Source organism: Schistocerca piceifrons, chromosome 1 (genome assembly GCF_021461385.2).
Source record: "Schistocerca piceifrons isolate TAMUIC-IGC-003096 chromosome 1, iqSchPice1.1, whole genome shotgun sequence".
NCBI lineage: Eukaryota > Metazoa > Arthropoda > Insecta > Orthoptera > Acrididae > Schistocerca > Schistocerca piceifrons.
In genome coordinates, this window is record NC_060138.1 from 1,246,370,643 (window position 1) to 1,246,390,712 (window position 20,070).

The 20,070-nt window shown below is 40.3% G+C and overlaps 1 pseudogene; it reads left to right on the forward strand.

Annotated features, from left to right (window-relative positions):
* The first annotated feature begins 649 nt into the window (after positions 1 to 649).
* The window catches only part of LOC124803205, a 58,255-nt pseudogene continuing 38,834 nt past the window's right edge, over positions 650 to 20,070 (forward strand).

Consider the following 20,070-nt stretch of genomic DNA (forward strand, 5'->3'; position numbering starts at 1 on the left):
GGATCAAATCAGATAATTCAGCTTGCTCTGCGCATGCGCGAATCTGGCAGCTTGGGCGTGCCAGAAAAATTTTTCAGGGTAGCATGTGGCTACTTGCTGCTACTGCTCATACGGCAAACAGCCACGTTTTGACGTTTCAAGTAGCCAGAAGCGGAAGAAGGCACTGCTCATACGGGAATTCAGCTCTGCGCATGCGCAAGAGCCCGCTGGCAACTGCTCAAACGATTTGTCTACAAAGTTAGTTAAGTCAGTACCAGTCTCAGAGTACTTACAAACCTGTGACTTGAAGTTCACAGTAGGAACTAAATTGAGTGACATTTTACTGATGGCAATAATTGTAGACTGACATAACTTTGCAATAAATCCACATTAAAATCACCAACAACCACTATTTCATTTTTTTATCAGTGAGATAGGACAACGGAGCTTCCAGATTTTTAACGAAGAGGTGAAAGTTTCCTGAGATGCTCTGTATATACTTAGTATTATAAAACACTTCTAATGAAATTATACAAATGTCTAAATGGATCAGTAACGTGCACTGCAATAAATACAAAGTTAATTGGCTCCAGATAACTGTCTTAGCGCCTGCAGACAACATCAGGTATGGAATGTTGGTACAACTGTAACCTTGCCAGCTGTGGAACAACTTTGGTGCAGATAGTATTTTGTCAACATGACTATAAACATAACCAAAGAGAAATCGATAAGTTTAGGAAAGTTGTAGTGAAAAGCGAAATGCATATTCGTTCTCGTGTATCATAATGTCATTGATATAGGTGTGCTAACAATGTGGTTTTTTTATTTATTGAGTTGGTTTGCATTGTTGGTGCAAGTGTGCTTTGTGACTGTGGCTGTTGGTAAGTGAAGAACTGTTTATTTGTTGGAGTTGCTTTCATAATACTAATACTGTTAAGTAAGCACTCACATAATGTTAATAAGAGAGTTTACTTCTAGTAGAGATGCGGAGCGTAGTGGTCCGATATTCCTAGGTTTCCTGTGATAGATAGAGTGGAAGGGACACTTCTGCCCATGCCACTTTTCGTGACCGCTGTGGCTTCTGACTAGTTGGTTTCGTTAATGTTTTGTGTGGCTTTTGCTACGTCTTCCCAAAATAGATTTCCCCATACGTTTCAACGCCATCATTAACAATGAAATCAATTTACCTGACACATCATTTATTAGTAGTTTAATAGAAAATTCATGTAATACACCGGACGAAGTTCTGTAGTGGTTAAAATGGTGAGTTTGAATTCGGAACGAATGGGTCTCCAATTCTACCTACCGCCATCCAGCGTCTACATTAAACCCTTATCTTTCCGTTATTAACATCTCTTCCCCGCTCCTCTTCCTGAAGGCCTTCACACTGGAGTATGGACCTTCATTCTGAAGCGGAGACAAAAATCCAAATTCGAAACTATCTTTGTTCCTCGTAATGTGGGTATGTAAATCACAGATTGAGTGTAACTGATGTTTTGTTGTTAGCAACAAGTAGCACTACACTGCCAATGTGCTGGAAAGAATTCCGAAGTCTATGATATGGAGTTATTAATTTTACTTGGTGCTCTTATTACAGGCTTCGGTTCATTTAATACTGTTTCTGAAGATAATTCCATAAAATGACAGAGTGAGAGTATGTTAAGTATTCTAGTGTTCAAGCAGTGCACAAAGTGATAGGTACTTCAAGAAGAAAAACTTTCTTAACTGATTTCCCTGTTTATTTTGAAAAATACAGTGACAAGACTGTGTTGTTGTTGTTGTTGTGGTCTTCAGTCCTTAGACTGGTTTGATGCAGCTCTCCATGCTACTCTATCCTGTGCAAGCTTCATCATCTCCCAGTACGTACTGCAGCCTACATCCTTCTGAATCTGCTTAGTGCATTTGTCTCTTGGTCTCCCTCTACGATTTTTGCCCTCTATGCTGCCCTCCAAAACTAAATTTGTGATCCCTTGATGCCTCAGAACATGTCCTACCAACCGATCCCTTCTTCTAGTCAAGTTGTGCTGCAAACTCCTCTTCTCCCCAATCCTATTCAGTAGCTCCTCATTAGTTATGTGATCTACCCATCTAATCTTCAGCATTCTTCTGTAGCACCACATTTCGAAAGCTTTTATTCTCTTCTTGTCTGAACTATTTATCGTTCATGTTTCACTTCCATACATGGCTACACTCCAAACAAATACTTTCAGAAATGACTTCCTGACACTTAAATCTATACTTGATGTTAACAAATTTCTCTTCTTCAGAAACGCTTTCCTTGCCATTGCCAGTCTACATTTTATATCCTCTCTACTTCGACCATCATCAGTTATTTTGCTCCCCAAATAGCAAAACTCCTTTACTGCTTTAAGGGTCTAATTTCTTAAGTGACAAGAGTATAGGTGTCAAATAGTGTGCATCACATCGGAAGGCATCTCAGTTTTGAACTGTTTGCATGGTCACCCTCCAGTAGCCTCTGGCAACGAATGAGACTTAGTCCTTCACTAGATGCCTTACTGTGGGTAACAGAGGAGACAATAAATGCTCTCCTGTAGAGTGTGACTTGGTTATACTTTGCTGCTGATGCTATTTTATTCAATGTTGCATGCACTTGGTATGACATGACAACATGGAAATTATTTACCTTTTCTCTGCCACCATGCACAAAGAAACCTCACCCCCTTCCACACTTTTTCTCAGTGCAGAGGTTTCTTCCGAACTGATTGTGTTGTCTCTGATTTAGCTTCTTACTCATGTAGCTGCTAGGGTACTTAACACATGACATTTACCGAAATGTAATATGTGACAATTGATCTTTATTTCTGGTGCCAACTGGTCATCTGTATTTGTCTGAAACAGTATAGTACAAATCTTTGTGAGACCAGACCCTACACTGTTCCTTGTAAACCAATCAGGTCATTCCATTTGAAGTCAACCAATAAAAAAAATTAAAAAATAAATGTTAAGTGTGATGATTTAGGATTTCATAATTTTTTCCACCTTTCAAAAGAAGCTAAAATCCAAATTAAGATTTTTTGGACAGTATATTTCTGAATTATTAGTTTGTGAATTTTCTAAAAGTGTGCAATTTCTGCCACATTTTGAAACCTTAAACTGACCATATCCCAAACTATTTTGCACACAGAGGTGAAATGCATACCATTTTATTCAGTTTATTAAAAGCATTAAAATGTGTGCTATTTGACAAAATTCATTAAAATTCTAAGTTTTGCCAATTTTTAAAATTTAGAATTATTTTCCTTTTTAGTTGTACACTGTCAGTGTGTGGCAAGTTTCTTGTTGGCATTCCAAATGAGGCATATTGAAAGAACAGCAGGAAATTTATATTACAAATATATAACGAAACAAAAACATTCACATCCATTGACAGTAATTCACTTCATTGGAGATGAAATGTTTAGAAAAAACTAGCAAAGCTCTGGTGTGGCAAATGAGAGCAAGTTGGTGCACACATGTGTAACTCATTAAGCATGCTCAGGGGGTTTGGCAGAAAACTGCTGTTGTGATGATTTGAAATGCTTAATAGAGCAATAAAAGCACATGTTGAAATGCAACAAGTGGCAACCACGAAGTGTATATTCCAACATGTGCCTTTCAGTTTTTTGTTGGGTTGTTAAACACTTTAAATCATAGCACTGATACATTTTGGCCACTTTGTTACCGGTTAAATAAATGCACCTAATATAACAGTTGAGTTGTTTTCTTAAACATTCATAATAATCAGTTGTGGAAATGCAATATTAGCTTCCTTCCAATTGTTTGAATGGGGAAAAGGAAATATGGGCAAAATCAAAGATTGTGGTATCATCTGCTGGCTTTGACGCACTGCGTCATCAAGGGGGCGGACACTCGGTTTCAGTGTGGCAACCATGATGGCACTCGCTAGACACATGAACAAATACAATTAATTTAAAAAAAATCTAATCACAGAATATGAAACTGTCAAGACAACTGGAGGGATATAGGGAGTTTTGGGCAGGGACATAGTAAGTATATGACAGTTGTAACAATGGAGACATACCAAAACAAATACTAACCCAAAAATGAAGCAGAAACTCTTATCGGATGTTTCACATATGACCTTTCTAGCTGAGATGAAGTCCACAATACCGTGAACCCACACATAGCTGTAAAACCTGGTATCCTAAATTTCACTTGACCTATGAAGCTAAATGAAATCCATGATTCCACAAAGCCACACAAAAGTCAATAATTCCAGTATCTAATATTTCACTTGACATATGTAGCTAAAACAAAGCCCAAGGTACCATAAAGCCTAACATCACCAATGTAGGTAAAACAAATTCCACAATACCTACCAATCACATTCCAACGTAATTACTAGCAACTAACAACCTAACTCAAAAATACATAAGAAAATGTCATCAACACTATATTCAATATGCAAGAAACACACACTTAACCCCCACCCGCCACACACACACACACTCTGTATTGTATATACTACAATGAAATCATAAAAATATATTTGCCAACAAAAGTCAGCTGACACCCACATCTATTGATAGCAAAAATGTGCCATTAACACGATCTCCCCAATGGCCAGTGTAGACTTCTCAATCTTTGGTCAATTTCATACCTTCTGCACAAATGTAACACTTCAAGTAATAGACAGTTAAACTTAATAACTGCAGGAATTTAATTATGGTCAACAATTCGAGCATGCAGAGACCTACCCATCAAATTTGTTATCCACAACTAATAAGAAATGAGACATAAATTGAAATCTCGTACCATAAACAACACACTGCACCAATAATTCCACACCCAAGAATGAACTATCAACATCAAAATAACTCTCTAACAAACTGCCACAAACCCCTCCGATATTATTCTCGCAAACAGCACTCAAGGAGTGCAGTGAGTCACTGATATCACAAACAATTTAGAAAGATAAATATCACACACTAGAGTGCACCACCACTTAACATCAATACACCCTCTACAAATGTGATCCATTTCAAATATGCCACGCCTTCTTGATGTCACAGAACACAACACATTTATATCATGGGTCATAGCAGACATGTGTTATGCAAACTTCGGTTGGCCCTAAGCATGCCCTCAGTCACTTTTTTGTTTGTGACAGATTATGAACAGGCAGCATATGAAAGAGAGTTTGGCAAAAAGATTTTATGAAGTCATAGCAGTCACAGGGACTTGGCAGTAACATGCATTTATTCCTATGAGAATTGCCACAGGTACAGCAAGAATTGTTTCTGATTTTAAGGATTTTGGGGTTCATAAAATTCAAGTGAGTCCAGATGCAGATAGCATGTATTCGAACAAATTGCAGTACGTGTTGCTTGTGCCTATGACAGTAACTTGTGGGTGGCTTGTCTGTCCAGAGATAAAAATGAGAAGTAAACCTTTAATTTATGCATCATTGTGGACTGCTTCTTTCTTTTCCGTAACCAGGAAAACTAGATAAATTGGCCGCTCCGAAAAAAGTCTTAATTTGTATACTAAATTATATTACTGCCATGGAAGAATGCAAAGATTATCAGATGAAGAGTTGTGGAAGATGTAGATGTAGGATTATACTAGAAATGAACATATTGTTACATCAGTAATATGGTATTATTGCTTGGGAGAACTAGGTTATGTTATTTAAGAGCAAACTGCAATATATCAGCTTAAATTAATAGGACTGTCATTGTATAGCTATAATGTCTTACTTGGTGAAGATAATAAAATGTTGCTTATTGTACTCAAATAAAGCATTGTTAAATCATAACAGCTGCACCATTGTTTGATTAATTATATTGGGTACATTAATTTAATGGTAAAATGAAGGCATAATTAACTAAATTATTCATAGCCTTAATTGATGATTTGTTATTATGGTGTATGCTAAAATATTTTCAAATCTAACATGGGAAAGCTGTACCTGAAGTTAAGTGTGTGATTCTAATAAAGTAATATATTGACTGTCACTGAATAAAAATTAATAATGATTAGAGCTCCTTGTTTGATTTTAGACGTGGAAGGATTGCAGTAAAATTAGTAATAAGTTCAAAGGACTACAGACTATGCACAAGATGTTGCACTTATCAGCAAAATAAAATTTATTTTAACATGTTCCCACTGGAATAGCATAGCGTCATGATATTTGGCACGCACATGACTTACATAAATTTTAAATTCAGCATTGCTTCATCAAATAGCAAGTACTTTTAAAGCTTACTAGAAACTGGATAAAATTTTACAAAATTTAGGTCTGTAAATCATACAGCCTTGAGGATTTGGTGGTTCAATGTAACAACCATTGCATAATTTGGAAGTTTTAAAAATTTATTAGTAAAATAATGAAAGGTCAAAATTTTTTTTAAATTTATGATATTTCATGCAAACACTGCTATTACAAATGTACAAAAAATTATCAAAATTTGGTATATTGATAACAAGACTATTGGTTGATTTCCCATTTACTGACCCACTTGTAGACCCACTCAGCTGTAATATATATTGGGTTTGATATGGTTCAATTTGGGCCATTGATTAATATAGTTGTCATCAGCAAACATTAGTTTTCGAACATACTTTAGAGGCATTGGTGGTTATTTATTTAGGTTCAGAAGAGGAGTGACCACATTACAGAATTTTTTTGAGACTTCACATTTATTTTTTCTCACTGTGAGTTTCATTCATTTGCTGGTTATTGTTGTGACCCCTCTGCTTTCTGTTATGAAAAGATGGCTCTACCCAAGCAAGGAGGGCACCAGATTAGTACTCCACATTAGAATTTTATTTTCTACATTGCCTTCTTAGCAAAGTTGTGAAGTATCCCAACAAATCAGTTTAAAGACTTAACGGTATTTCTTCAATGAGTCATGTTGATGACAAGCTCATTGATTTTCAGCCAGATTGCAGCAAACTTTTTATTTTTTTTTTCAGTTGAGTATTAAAAACCACAACATTTCAACAAGTGTCTTACCAACTTGAGATATTGCAGATGTTATACAAGAGGTGAAAATACCATTTCCTCTTGGTATAGGTGCCAAAGTCTTGTGAGGTTTTGCCAGAGTAGGAGGCTGCTTTCAGTCTGTGCATGGGCATCCATGATCCATCTTGTGCTGTCCACTGTTGGACACACTAGAAGTGGATAGATGCTTATACAGTATCCCACGCCAAACTGAGTTAATAACCCTAGTCTCTGTTGATCAATGGATCCTAATGTTTATCGATTCTTTTATTTTGCCATCCTAGTAAGTGCTGGCTTGGCGCAGTAACTTTGTGTTCTCAAACTCAATTGCATGTTCTTCATTCCGGCTGTACTTGCCACACCTTATTTGCCTTTCTGTTCTAGGGACACATGCCTAATATATTCTTTGCTTCCATTTACAGTGATGCATTTGCCTAGTATATTGGTGACCCAACCTCACCAGCAGGGTGAGGAGATAGCAATCTCCCCCCCCCCCCCCCCCATGCCACACACACACACACACACACACACACACACACACACACACACACACATATAAACAGGGGTACATTTGCAATATCTTTACACTTTGGCAAGAAGATGGTGTGAACAACAATGGTTCTGCTGCTTTCAAGTCGTATGTAAATCATTTATAAAAAGTGAGAATAACCAAAGGCCCAACAGAGGGCAATGGGGTACTCCATAATTAACTTTCCAGTATCCTGAAAAGTAATTCTTATTTTCTTGAGATGCTGAGTCGCAGATAGGCACAACAAAAAGACTGTAACAAATAAATAGGCTTTCGGGTAGTAAGCCCTTTGTCAAAAATAGAACTCACACACACACACACACACACACACACACACACACACAGGCGCGCGCACACAAATGCAACTCTTGCACATGACCGCAGTCTCAGGCAACTGAAACCACACTGCCAGCAGCAGCACCGGTGCATGATTGGAGTGGCGACTGGGTGGGGGTAAGGAGGAGGCTGGGGTGGGGATGGGAGGTATAGTATGGTAGGGGTGCCAGACAGTCTAATGCTGTAGGTTAGGCGGAGGGCAGGGGAGAGGTGGAAAGGGGGGGGGGGGGGACTAGCAGAAAAGGAGAGAATTAAAAAGGCAGGGTGTGATGGTGGAAAGATGGCTGTCTAGTGCTGGAATGGGGACAGGGAAGGGGCTGGATGGGTGAGGACAGTGACTGACGAAGGTTGAGGCCAGGAGGGTTACAGGAACGTAGGAGGTATTGCAGGAAAAGTTCCAACCTGTGCAATTCAGAACAGCTGGTGTTAGTGCGAAGGGTCGATATGGTGCGGGCTGTAAAGCAGTCATTGAGATGAAGGATGTCATGTTTGGAAGCATGCTCAGTAACAGGGTGGTCCACTTGTTTCTTGGCCACTGTTTGTCAGTGACCTTTCATGCAGACAGATCTCCTGTTGGTTGTCATGCCCACATAGAATGCAGCGCAGTGGTTGCAGCTTAGCTTGTAGATCACATGACTGGGTTAAGAAGGAGCCCTGCCTTTGATGGGATAGGTGATGTTTGTGACTGAAGTGGTGTAGGTGGTGGTGGGAGGATGTATGGGACAGATCTTGCATCTATGTCTATTACAAGGGTATGAGCCACGAGGTAAGGCGTTGGGAGCAGGGGTTGTGTAAGGGTGGACTAGTATACAAGGTGTTTCAAAAAGAATATACGTATTTCAAATTCATATATTTATTAAACTTTAAGACATACAAATATGAAACTTTACACACATATTTGAAAACCTCTCAAGTTCAGATTACCGATGTTCAATATGTCCTCCATCAGCGACATGAGCAATATGACATCGAAACTCAAATACCTCCCATACCCGGGCAAGCATGTCCTTCGTCACTAATGTTATGGCAATACGGATCCGGTTCTTCAACTCTTCCAGGTTCTGTGGAAGTGGTGGTACATAAACGTTGTCTTTGACGAAACCCTACAGGAAGAAGTCAGAGGGTGTCAAATCCGGTGACTGTGGAGACCATCTGACACATGCTAAGTTGCGAGTTCGTTGATGACAAAGCCAATGGTTCGGTAGAGTTTCATTCAGATATTCACACACTTGGCAACTCCAGTGAGAGAGTGCCCCATCTTGTTGAAAAATGAAGTTGTCTTCGTACTGCCTCGGAAACAACCTGTTTTGTAACATAGCAAGATACTGCCGACCGTTAACCATGTTGCCATCAAAGAAGAATGGGCCGTAAACAGATGATCGGGATATCGCACAAAACACATTGACTTTGGGTGGATCTCATACATGTTCAATGACTGCATGTGGGTTCTGTAGGCCCCACCAATGTGAAAAGTCGCTTCATCACTGAACACAATGTGTTGTGCAAAGATGTTACCATTGTCAGTAGCATCAAGAATCTCATTACAAAATGCCACACATTTGCATTTGTCATTAGGATGCAGAGCTTGAAACATAACCAACTGACGTCTCAAAACACGCCAAAGTGTTGTTGTAGGTAGTTCTAACTCCTGACTGGCACGATGAGTTGGTTTTGCAGGACTATGTTGGAAAGCAGTTTGAATTTGTGCAACATTTTCTTCATGAACGTAGGACGGCCAGGACTTTTTCCTTTAGATACACATTCTGTATCTAGAAACTGTCAGTACCATCTGCAAATGTTCCACCCATTTGTAGGATCAATTTGGTACTTCAGCCCGAAAAATCTTTGCACTGTAATCACGGAATTGCACTTTGCAAACTTGAGAACACAAAATGATTTCTGCTGCAGAGTAGCCGTTTTAAATATATGACAGTTACCAAGCAAGACAGAAGACAACTGGCATCTAGTGGCTATTAATATAAATGAAACTATGTATTTGTTTCTCCAATAGCCGAGCCGAGATGCAGTGATCAATAGTTTGGACAAAATAATACTTTGTAATACGTATATTCTTTTTGAAACACCCTGTATTGTGTAGGTTCAGTGGATGGCGGAATACCACTGTGGGAGGGGTGGGAAGGATAGTGGGCAAGACATTTCTCATTGCAGGGCGCGACGAGAGGTAGTCGAAACCCTGGTGGTGCTGAATTACAAGTGGAATGTTCCTCTGTCTGGACTGGATGGTGGTACTTGGGAGGTGGTGGGAGACTGGAATGATAGGGCACGGGCTATTTGATTGTGTAAAAGGTTGGGAGGACAGTTACTGTCTGAATGCTTCAGTGAGACCCACAGTATGTCTCGAGAGGGACCGCTCGTCATTGCAGATGTGATGACTGCAGGTGGGTGGGCTTGGTATAGAATGGGTGGCAGCTGTCAAAATAGAGGTATTGCTGGTAGTTAGTAGGTTTGATATGGATGGAGGTGCCAATGTAGCCATTTTTGAGGTGGAGTTCAACATCTGGGAAGGTGGCTTGTTGGGTTGAGTAGGACCAGGTGAACCAAATGGGGGAGAAGTTTTTTAGGTTTTGGAGGAATGTGGATAAGGTGTCCTCACTCTCAATCCAGATCGCAAAGATGTCATCAATGAATTTCTAACCAGGTGGAGGGGGGGGGGGGGGGGTTAGGATTCTGGGTGTTTAGGAAGGATTCCTCTAGATGGCCCATGAAAAGGTTGGCATAGGATGGTGCCATGTGGTTGCCAATGGCTGTACACCGGATCTGTTTGTAGGTATTGCCTTCAAAGGAGAAGTAGGTGTGGGTGAGAATGTAGTTGGTCAAGGTGACTGGGAAGGAGATTGTTGGTTTGGAATCCATTGGGTGTTGGGAAAGGTAGTATTCAATAGCAGTAAGGCCCCAGGCATTAGGAATGTTAGTGTAGAGGGAGATGGCATCAGTAATGACGAGCAGGGCACCCTGTGGTAAAGGGACAGGAACTGTGGAGAGCCGATGGAGGAGGTGGTTGGTATTTTTTATATAGGAGGGTAGGTTCTGGGTAATAGGTTGAAAGTGTTGGTCTATGAGAACAGAGATTCTCTCAGTGGGGCACAGTAACCAGACCCAATATGGTGTCATGGGTGGTTAGGTTTATGAGGTTTAGGAAGCATATAGAAGGTAGGAGTGTGGGGAGTGGTAAGGGTGAGCAGACAGATGGACTCCAGGGAGAGGTTCTGGGATGGTCCTAAGGATTTGAGGAGAGGCTGGAGATCCTGCGGGATTTCTGGAGTAGGGTCACTGTGGCAAGGTTTGTAGGTGCAACAGCTGGCAGAGTCCTGCCAGGTAATCCCTGCGGTTCGAAACAGCAGTGATGGTGCCTCTGTCAGCAGGTAGGATTATAAGGCCGAGATCAGTTTTTAGATGGTGGACTGTGGTTCTTTCTGTGGATGTAAGGTTGGTTTGCATGTTGAGGGATTTGGGGAATGATGGTGAGGCAAGGTTCGGGTTTAAGAAATTCTGGAAAGTTAACAGGAAGTGGTTTTCGGGCAGAGGGGGTGGATCATGGTTGGATGGAGGACTGAAATGAGTTAGGCAGTGATCAGTATTGGTGTTTGGTTGAGTCTGATTGGTAGGGCTGGTGGCAAAAAAGTGTTTCCACTGTAGGGACTGGGAGAAGGAGAGAAGCTCTATGACAAGGTGTGCTTGATTGAATTTGGGAGAGGGGCAAAAGGTGAGGTCTTTGGAATGGGCTGATTTTCTGTGGGACTAAGGCTTCCGGAGGAAAGGTTCATTACTGTGTTACGGGTCTGTTTAGGTTCTGGATTCTGTGCGTTGGTGGGAGGGAGTTTTGGAGGGTGGGGTAAGTGTAGTTGGTCTGCAAGACAGGGTTTGTCAGATATGAGGGGACGTGGGGGAAGTTTGGAGGTTGTTGTAGAGGTGGTGGACAGTGGTACTCCAAGGTAGGAATAGGACTTGAGCAGGGTGGAGAACTTCATGAGGTGGCATTGTGCTTGTTGCTCAAGTTCCTGCAGGGCAAGAGTTTAAATGTGTGTTATGGGTTCCAGGTATTTAGGATTGCATAGCAGTCTTTTTGTTGTCCGTGTCTGCGACTCAGCATCTCCGCTATATGATGAGCAGTATCTTTCCTTTTCATTCCATCTTGGATTTTCCATTGTTTGATCTTATTTTCTTGACATATTTCTACCATGTGTTGCATGCTAGAAAGGTGTGACTTTTGTCAGTTGTAGGAAAACTTCTTTGCACTTTCCTAAGCAGCAGACTATGACTGATCATATCACACGAGATCAAATGGTTTAGATAGATCTAGAAACAGCCCACAGATTGAATATTTGTGGAATCTCCATGGGGTTAAATTATTGGAACTATTGTCTGCCAGTGAAGTAAATAGTGTCTGCAGAATGAATATAATGTATCTGTACTTTCTTGGTTATTAGCAGATGCAGTGTTTTCTGTCACCATGCTGAATTAGTTATTGAAATTGGTGATACAGTAATGCTTGCTTTTGGAACTTGAGACTCATTTCTCTGACAGTGGGGGAGGGTGTAGTAGATGAGTTACCAAGCAAATCAACTCAAAGGACACACACCAGGAAAAGATGAGAGAGATATTCATAAAGTGTGAGAAAGATTTTTATTTTGGATGCTGCCTGTTTTTAATGTACAGGTTTTAAGTCCAGTAAATTAGAAATGTAAATATGAAATAGTTGGATAATATAACAGGAAAAAGGTGTGGCTAACGTGATGATACATGTTGAAGGGAGTCCAAGAACTACTGCTTCTAGCATGCTGAAACTAAATAAACTGGAACAAGGCTGATAGCTCCGCTAATGGGAAAAAACCACACATCGAATCTTAAGCCCTCTGAGATTTACAAGTAGTTACAGGATTGGAACAAGGTATATATAATAATTCTAGAAAACACATTCAGTTATGTAATGGAAGGAGCAGTTGGTCTTCATGTGTACCCCACAACCCACCTTATTGTCTGTATGTGCGTGCATGTGCATGCTTGTGTATGTATGTAAGTGTGTGCCACTGTCATTTTCTTGTAAGACGAGTGACATATTTTGAGCACCTAAAAACTCTTTCATCCTCCTCCCCCTATTCTCTGAATGTTGGAGCTGCCAGTATTAGGAGCTTTTAGCTTCAAATTTTAAAAAGTTGTGAACCCATTTTTCCAACTAGATAAACTTAGGAGTGAAATAAAGTTTTCTCATGCTGATGACATGTTACATGTATTCAATATTTGTGCCTCTCCAAGATGTACTGGTGCTGAGCAAAACTGTACAATAGCCAAGAACGTGGTTTTCTGTTAGGAAGAAGTGGGGCTTAAATCCTTGTCAATCCATCTAGATTTCTGTATTAAGTCAGTTTGGTTATCACTTTTTTCCTAACTGATCACAGTGTTGAACTCCAGATTATGTAGATGAAGTAAAGGTTCTCGTCATTTTTCTTGCAATCCATTGAAAAGGCAGCTGTATCTGTTATATATTGAAGAGTTATCCTGTGACTAATTACTTCCTCATTGCCTTCTCTTTGGCTGCATACCATGTTCTTTATTTACTTTGACTCCTGCAACTTAGAACTTTGGCTGAAGCTCAGAAACAGAAATTTGCACACCTGTAAACTAATGCTAAGACTTCAAGCTGTTCTTTGTCATGCCCAAAACAAAATTTTTGCTACTATAGTCCACAGGACCTGCTGCCACACACCTTTACTTTCTTTCCTGCGTCTCTTGAAGATTGTCAGAAAGTTGTCCCCAGTCCATCTTATTTTACATCTAACGTGTTTGTGGGACTGTTACACTATTAAACACAGGCTCTGCTTCCACTGGAACCAATCATTTTCATTGTGAAATGTTATGCGCCAGGTGAGTCACCCTTGAAACTATTACAGATAGTTGTCGCTCATCAAATTCTTTCATTGACCACCATTCTCCCTATGTCTGTTCTAGTGATATTATGCCTAGGAACAACACAGAAAAAATGTTCCACAGTGTCCTTGCTGTTCGAAGAGCTAGCCCCATAAATAGTAAATCTTAGTTCGGGCTGTTGCATAATAGTGTTCTTCACTGTAGCAAACAAAACCCCAATTGAAACACTATATTATGAAGTTCCTTACACTGTCTGTTGATGAACCCTACTGGTGCCTGTTAAGAGAAGGCCCAGACAGAGGGTGGTTGCAGTGGAAGGTTTCACTTCATATGGTGCCTGATAGTGGGTGTAATCAGTCAGCTGCTTGAGTTGTCTCCAGAACTGGTACTATGCTGCACATTCAGGACACAGCTACAATTCTCACTTAGCTGAACTCTGTCGCCTATATAGGCTGTATGAATGTAAACTTCTTATAAGTGTATTCACATGAATTGTTCGCTTGTAAGTGTATTCACATAAATTGTTCTCTGTGTCCAGCATTGTTGTTTTTGTGTTGTTATGTGTGTACACTATAACGTACAAAATATGTTCTCATGAATATGAGGGCTATGAAATTTTGAACGTATGTAGAAAATTAGGAAATATGTATCACATCTCATTTTTACAGCTGCTGGACTCTATTATCTAGCGGAACTTGTGGAAGAATATACCGTCGCATCAAAAAAAGTAATTTGGTGGATGATAATTGTAAGTCAAAATTTGATATTACCTCATAACATTAACACTACACCTACAAAGTATGTTTGTTGATTTTTTAATTAGCATTTTTAAGTTATTATTGTTTTATTACTAGAAGAAATAGAGCCATAAGCCACTTTTACCATAGTTCTATTTATGTGAAGACACATTTTGGGCTCTCAATGATCTTAAATTAGCATAATAAATTTATATCTTTGTGAGTACACCATTTTTATTGACTGCATTTTGAATTCTTCAGCTGTCTTTTGTCCTGTAATTTTTGGCTCCTTTTTCCCACTTCTACGTGCATAGCACCAACGCTTCAAGCCTCACTGGTACAGCACAGTATTCACCATGTGGCTGATTACTGCATTATAAAAAAAAAAAAGTGACTGGCTGCTCTATTTATTCAAGCAATTCAATCGTCAGCCATGGATCGTATCCAAAATTAACATGAATAAATTAGCTAATTGTTACTGTAGTCATACTGCATATATAATTGTATAATCAAACAAGTAATCAGTCTTGTAAGTGCAATACTTAATGGAGAAAGGTAATAAATGAATGGGGAAAACACTTGCAACCCTGGAATTGCCTAGCTATGATGTTTTGCTATTTAAGCGAAAATGAACACAATATGGAAGGTGGGGTGTTTAACACAGTGCTAATCAGGCCTTGAAGTCTTCAGTAGAACAATAGTTCATAAGAAAACCAAGCTAACATGACATGCTGTAAGTCATTATACAGCCAACAGTAGCAGCTGTAGGCAGGAAATCGTGAAATGCCAGAACAGTAAGTTTCTGCTTGTGGAGAAAAATAAGCAAAGGGATAGAGAAGACATATAAGTGGCTTAGTTGCAAGTACTGAAAAAACATGACATGCTGTAAGTCATTATACAGCCAACAGTAGCAGCTGTAGGCAGGAAATCGTGAAATGCCAGAACAGTAAGTTTCTGCTTGTGGAGAAAAATAAGCAAAGGGATAGAGAAGACATATAAGTGGCTTAGTTGCAAGTACTGAAAAAAGGAACGAGAGGCAACAGAGTTTAGTGGGAAGATGGTAGTGGGCTACAAGCTACTCAAGATCAAATTTAGTGAACAAAGCAGAAAATAAAAATAACCAACAAAATGAGACTTAAAATTTGAAGGTCGCTTGTTTGGTCAGAGAAATCAGAATCTAAGATAAGTATTCAGAAGATGTAAATGTTTTTTTTTTTTTCCAGCAGTCAGAGGGAAAGGGGGGGGGAGAGGAAATAAGAATGTTAAGCATACAAGAATGGAAATAGCGTCAGACGATTAATTCCACTGATGGTACTACTGGTAATACTATCATGTGAGCAGAAAAGAAGAATAAAACATAGCCATGGCAACAGCACAGACTTGGGAGACTAGAAACAGGTTAGTTCACATTAACAGAGAGGTCACCTGATCAGAGTGCAGATTCAATTTGGAGGATGTTTGGTAGGATATTGGGTACTGCTTTTTGTAAGGGAGATTTTCAACATAAACCTTGGTAATAAGGGTATTCATGAACGAATGCATTTTTACTGATTTTGGAATATGGTATATTCTGAATATAAAGAGGGGAGACATCCAGGAATAGTAAAATTGTGTGCAAGACCAGGGCATGCAACATTTTCCAGGCAACTGTCTTGTTGTCTGGCATTTCACACAGCCACATTAAAAGTTTCAATGTGCCAGTACCTCTCACTTAATGTATTTAACTACCATAAGACTATGGGTTGCCATCCACTTCCTCTATTGCTGATTACATATTTTGAAGAATTGCCGGCAGTTACATCAGCACCATCCCCCAGATCCCCATGATTTCATGCTACTTTCTCAGTCTTTCAAGTCAATGAAAAACATTAAAGAGGAATACATACCCTTGCAAATGGCTTTCCTATAGATGAAGAAGAATTTTGGCATGTTCCACAGCATATGTTTTGATATATTCTCTGTGACCACAGACTGGCTATTCATCTTGTTCTCTGGGTTAAAATGTTGTAAAGAAAACAGTAAACTACTTGTGTTGTCCATGTGGCCTAGACATCAGCTTCACAGTGACAGGTGGGATGAACCAAGGTTCCACAGTGTCACTGCTGCTCATCTTGATTGCAGACACAATCACATCAGACCTGCCACAGAACGTATCTTTGACCTGGTTCCACACTGATGCCGCTCACTGCCACGGTTGCTGCTTGTCACGGGAATTGAAGCAGCCTGTGCAGGCATGGTATGAACTGTTAGACTCACATTGAATGTTGCAAAAATTGAGCACTTGGAAACAGGTTCGAATTCTGGAAATCTCCATATCAGATCACAAAATCAAAAGAAGGTGGACATATTCCAGCAATTTTTAATTATTATTTTTATTTATTTTTGAAAGAGATTTCCACCATTTGACTGTTAATTGTTCATTCATTTCGTACAATCATGATTTTGGCTTTTTAGCCATTCTGAACTACATGTTAAAATATTAAAATAAGTCTGGCCTTAACATACACTTAAGAATGGCAACAAACCAGAAATAAAAACCATGTGAAATAAATGAACAATTAACAGACGGCGAAAATGTCTTTCAAAAGCTTCTATATGACTGTGGGCCACCGCAAAGGGAAGATAGTCTACTATCGTGCAATCCATCGGCAAAGTGATGACAAAATTAAAGGCCTCTGTGAGGGGGAGGAATTGTCTGATGACATGATAGAAGATATTGGTGTGGATACAGAAGAGATAGGGGGTCCAGTATTAGTCAGAATTTAAAAGAGCTTTGGAAGACTTGAGATTGAATAAGGCAGAAAGGACAGGTAACATTACATCAGAATTTCTAAAATCATTGGAAGAAGTGGCAACCAAAGTTGGAGTGTAGAATCTAGAGACAGGCAACATACCATCAGACTTTCAGAAAAATAGCATCTACACAATTCTGAAGATAGAAAGAGTAGATATATATGAGAACTGTTGCTCGATCATATTAACAATTCATGCATCCAAGTTGCTGAAAAGAACAACATACAAAAGAATGGAAAACAGAATGGAGCAGATTCGTTTGCCACGAAGGCCTAGGCTGTAGGGAAGGGACCATTTGATGTGGAATGGGTGGCAGCTGTCATAATGGAGGTACTGTTGCTTGTTGGTGGGTTTGATGTGGACGGATGTGTGAAGCTGGTCATTGGACAGATGGAGGTCAACGTCAAGGAAAGTGGCATGGGATTTGGAGTAGGACCAGGTGAATCTGATGGAACCAAAGGAGTTGAGGTTGGAGAGGAAATTCTGGAGTTCTTCTTCACTGTGAGTCTAGATCATGAAGATGTCATCAATAAATCTGTGCCAAACTTTGGGTTGGCAGGCCTGGGTAACCAAGAAGGCTTCCTCTAAGTGACCCATAAATAGGTTGGCGTACGAGGGGGCCATCCTGGTACCCACGGCTGTTCCCTTTAATTGTTGGTATGTCTGGCCTTCGAAAGTGAAGAAGTTGTGAGTTAGGATGAAGCTGGCTAAGGTAATGAGGAAAGAGGTTTTAGGTAGGGTGGCAGGTGATCGGCGTGAAAGGAAGTGCTCCATCGCAGCGAGGCCCTGGACGTGCGGAATATTTGTGTATAAGGAAGTGGCATCAATGTTTACAAGGATGGTTTCCAGGGGTAACAGATTGGGTAAGGATTCCAGGCGTTCGAGAAAGTGATTGGTGTCTTTGATGAAGGATGGGAGACTGCATGTAATGGGTTGAAGGTGATGATCTACGTAGGCAGAGATACGTTCCGTGGGGGCTTGGTAACCAGCTATAATGGGGCAGCCGGGATGATTGGGTTTGTGAATTTTAGGAAGTAGGTAGAAGGTAGGGGTGTGGGGTGTCGGTGGGGTCAGGAGGTTGATGGGCCTCAGCCACATACTCCCGACGATCAAGTACCATGGTCGTGGAACCCTTGTCCGCCGGAAGAATGACGATGGATCGGTCAGCCTTCAGATCATGGATAGTGTGGGCTTCAGCAGTGGTGATGTTGGGAGTAGGATTAAGGTTTTTTAAGAAGGATTAAGAGGCAAGGCTGGAAGTGAGAAATTCCTGGAAGGTTTGGAGAGGGTGATTTTGAGGAAGAGGAGGTGGGTCCCGCTGTGACGGAGGACAGAACTGTTCCAGGCAGGGTTCAATTTGGATAGTGTCTTGGGGAGTTGGATCATTAGGAGTAGGATTAGGATCATTTTTCTTCATGGCAAAGTGATATTTCCAGCAGAGAGTACGAGTGTAGGACAGTAAATCTTTGACGAGGGCTGTTTGGTTGAATCTGGGAGTAGGGCTGAAGGTGAGGTCTTTGGATAGGACGGAGGTTTCGGATTGGGAGAGAGGTTTGGAGGAAAGGTTAACTACCTAATTAGGGTGTTGTGGTTCCAGATTGTGTTGATTGGAATTTTGATGTTTTGGGGGGAGTGGAGCTGGAAGTGGGAGATTGAGTAGATGGGAGAGACTGGGTCTGTGTGCAATGAGAGGAGGTTGAGGTTTGCTGGAAACGTTGTGAAGGGTGAGGGAGTTGCCTTTGTGGAGGTGGGGAAACCAGGAGATTGGATAGTTTTTTGAGGTGGAGGGTGGCATGCTGTTCTAATTTGCAATTGGCCTGTAGGAGGATGCTCTGAACAGCCGGTGTGGATGTGGGAGAGGAGAGATTGAGGACTTTTATTAAGGATAGGAGTTGACGGGTGTGTTCATTGGCTGAGTTGATGTGTAGGTGAAGGATTAGGTGGGTGAGGGCAATGGATTGTTCAGTTTGGAACTGGTATAGGGACTGATGGAAAGAAGGGTTACAGCCAGAGATGGGAACTTTAAGTGTGAGTCCTTTGGGGGTAATGCCAAATGTCAGACAAGCCTGAGTAAATGTAATGGGAGCGTAATCTGGCTAGGGCGAAGGCACTTTTGCGGAGGGAATGTAAATAAAACTTAATGAGATCTTTGTGGGGAAGCTGTGAGGGTGACATGGTATTAGAAGGTGGAACGTGTAACATGAGGCTGAAATGAAAATGAAAATAAAAATATATGGGGAGAGATAAAGGTGAACTAGAAAGCAACTGGAGGTCTGGTGTGAAAAAAGTCGAAAAAGTATTGGTTAAAGCTGAGGTATGTTGATCCTCTGGTGAACTTGGGTTGGTAAACAAAGATGTGCACAAAGGTTAGGTGGTTCTGTTGCTGCCAAAACACGTTAAAGGGTGGAGAAATTTGGGAAAATTTCGAAAAAACTGCGTGTAAATGTATTAAAAGGAGTGGTTTTGTGGTGGCAGATTATGAAAATGAAGCTAACAATTGTCTGGCAAAGAAATAATGACGTTAAAACCTGTGGGAAGCGGCTAAAAATGATCAGTGATGTGGGGAAAAACGGAAATGGAAATAAAGCGAAAGTTATTAGAACTAGCCGAAATGGTTGTTTAATAGGTGAAAGGAACTGTTTGTGAACTGGAAACGGTAGATTCTTACCTTTTAGACCTTGATGCCTCATATTTATCAGATTTTTAACAGTAACCATGCAGGTAACTAAGCCTGCAAATTCTAACAGCTTTTGATCATGCCTATTACTTGTATTGGGGTTTCAAAATATGAAAAACTGGACAATTTTTCAAAACTAGAAGGTATAAATTTGAGCATAAATACA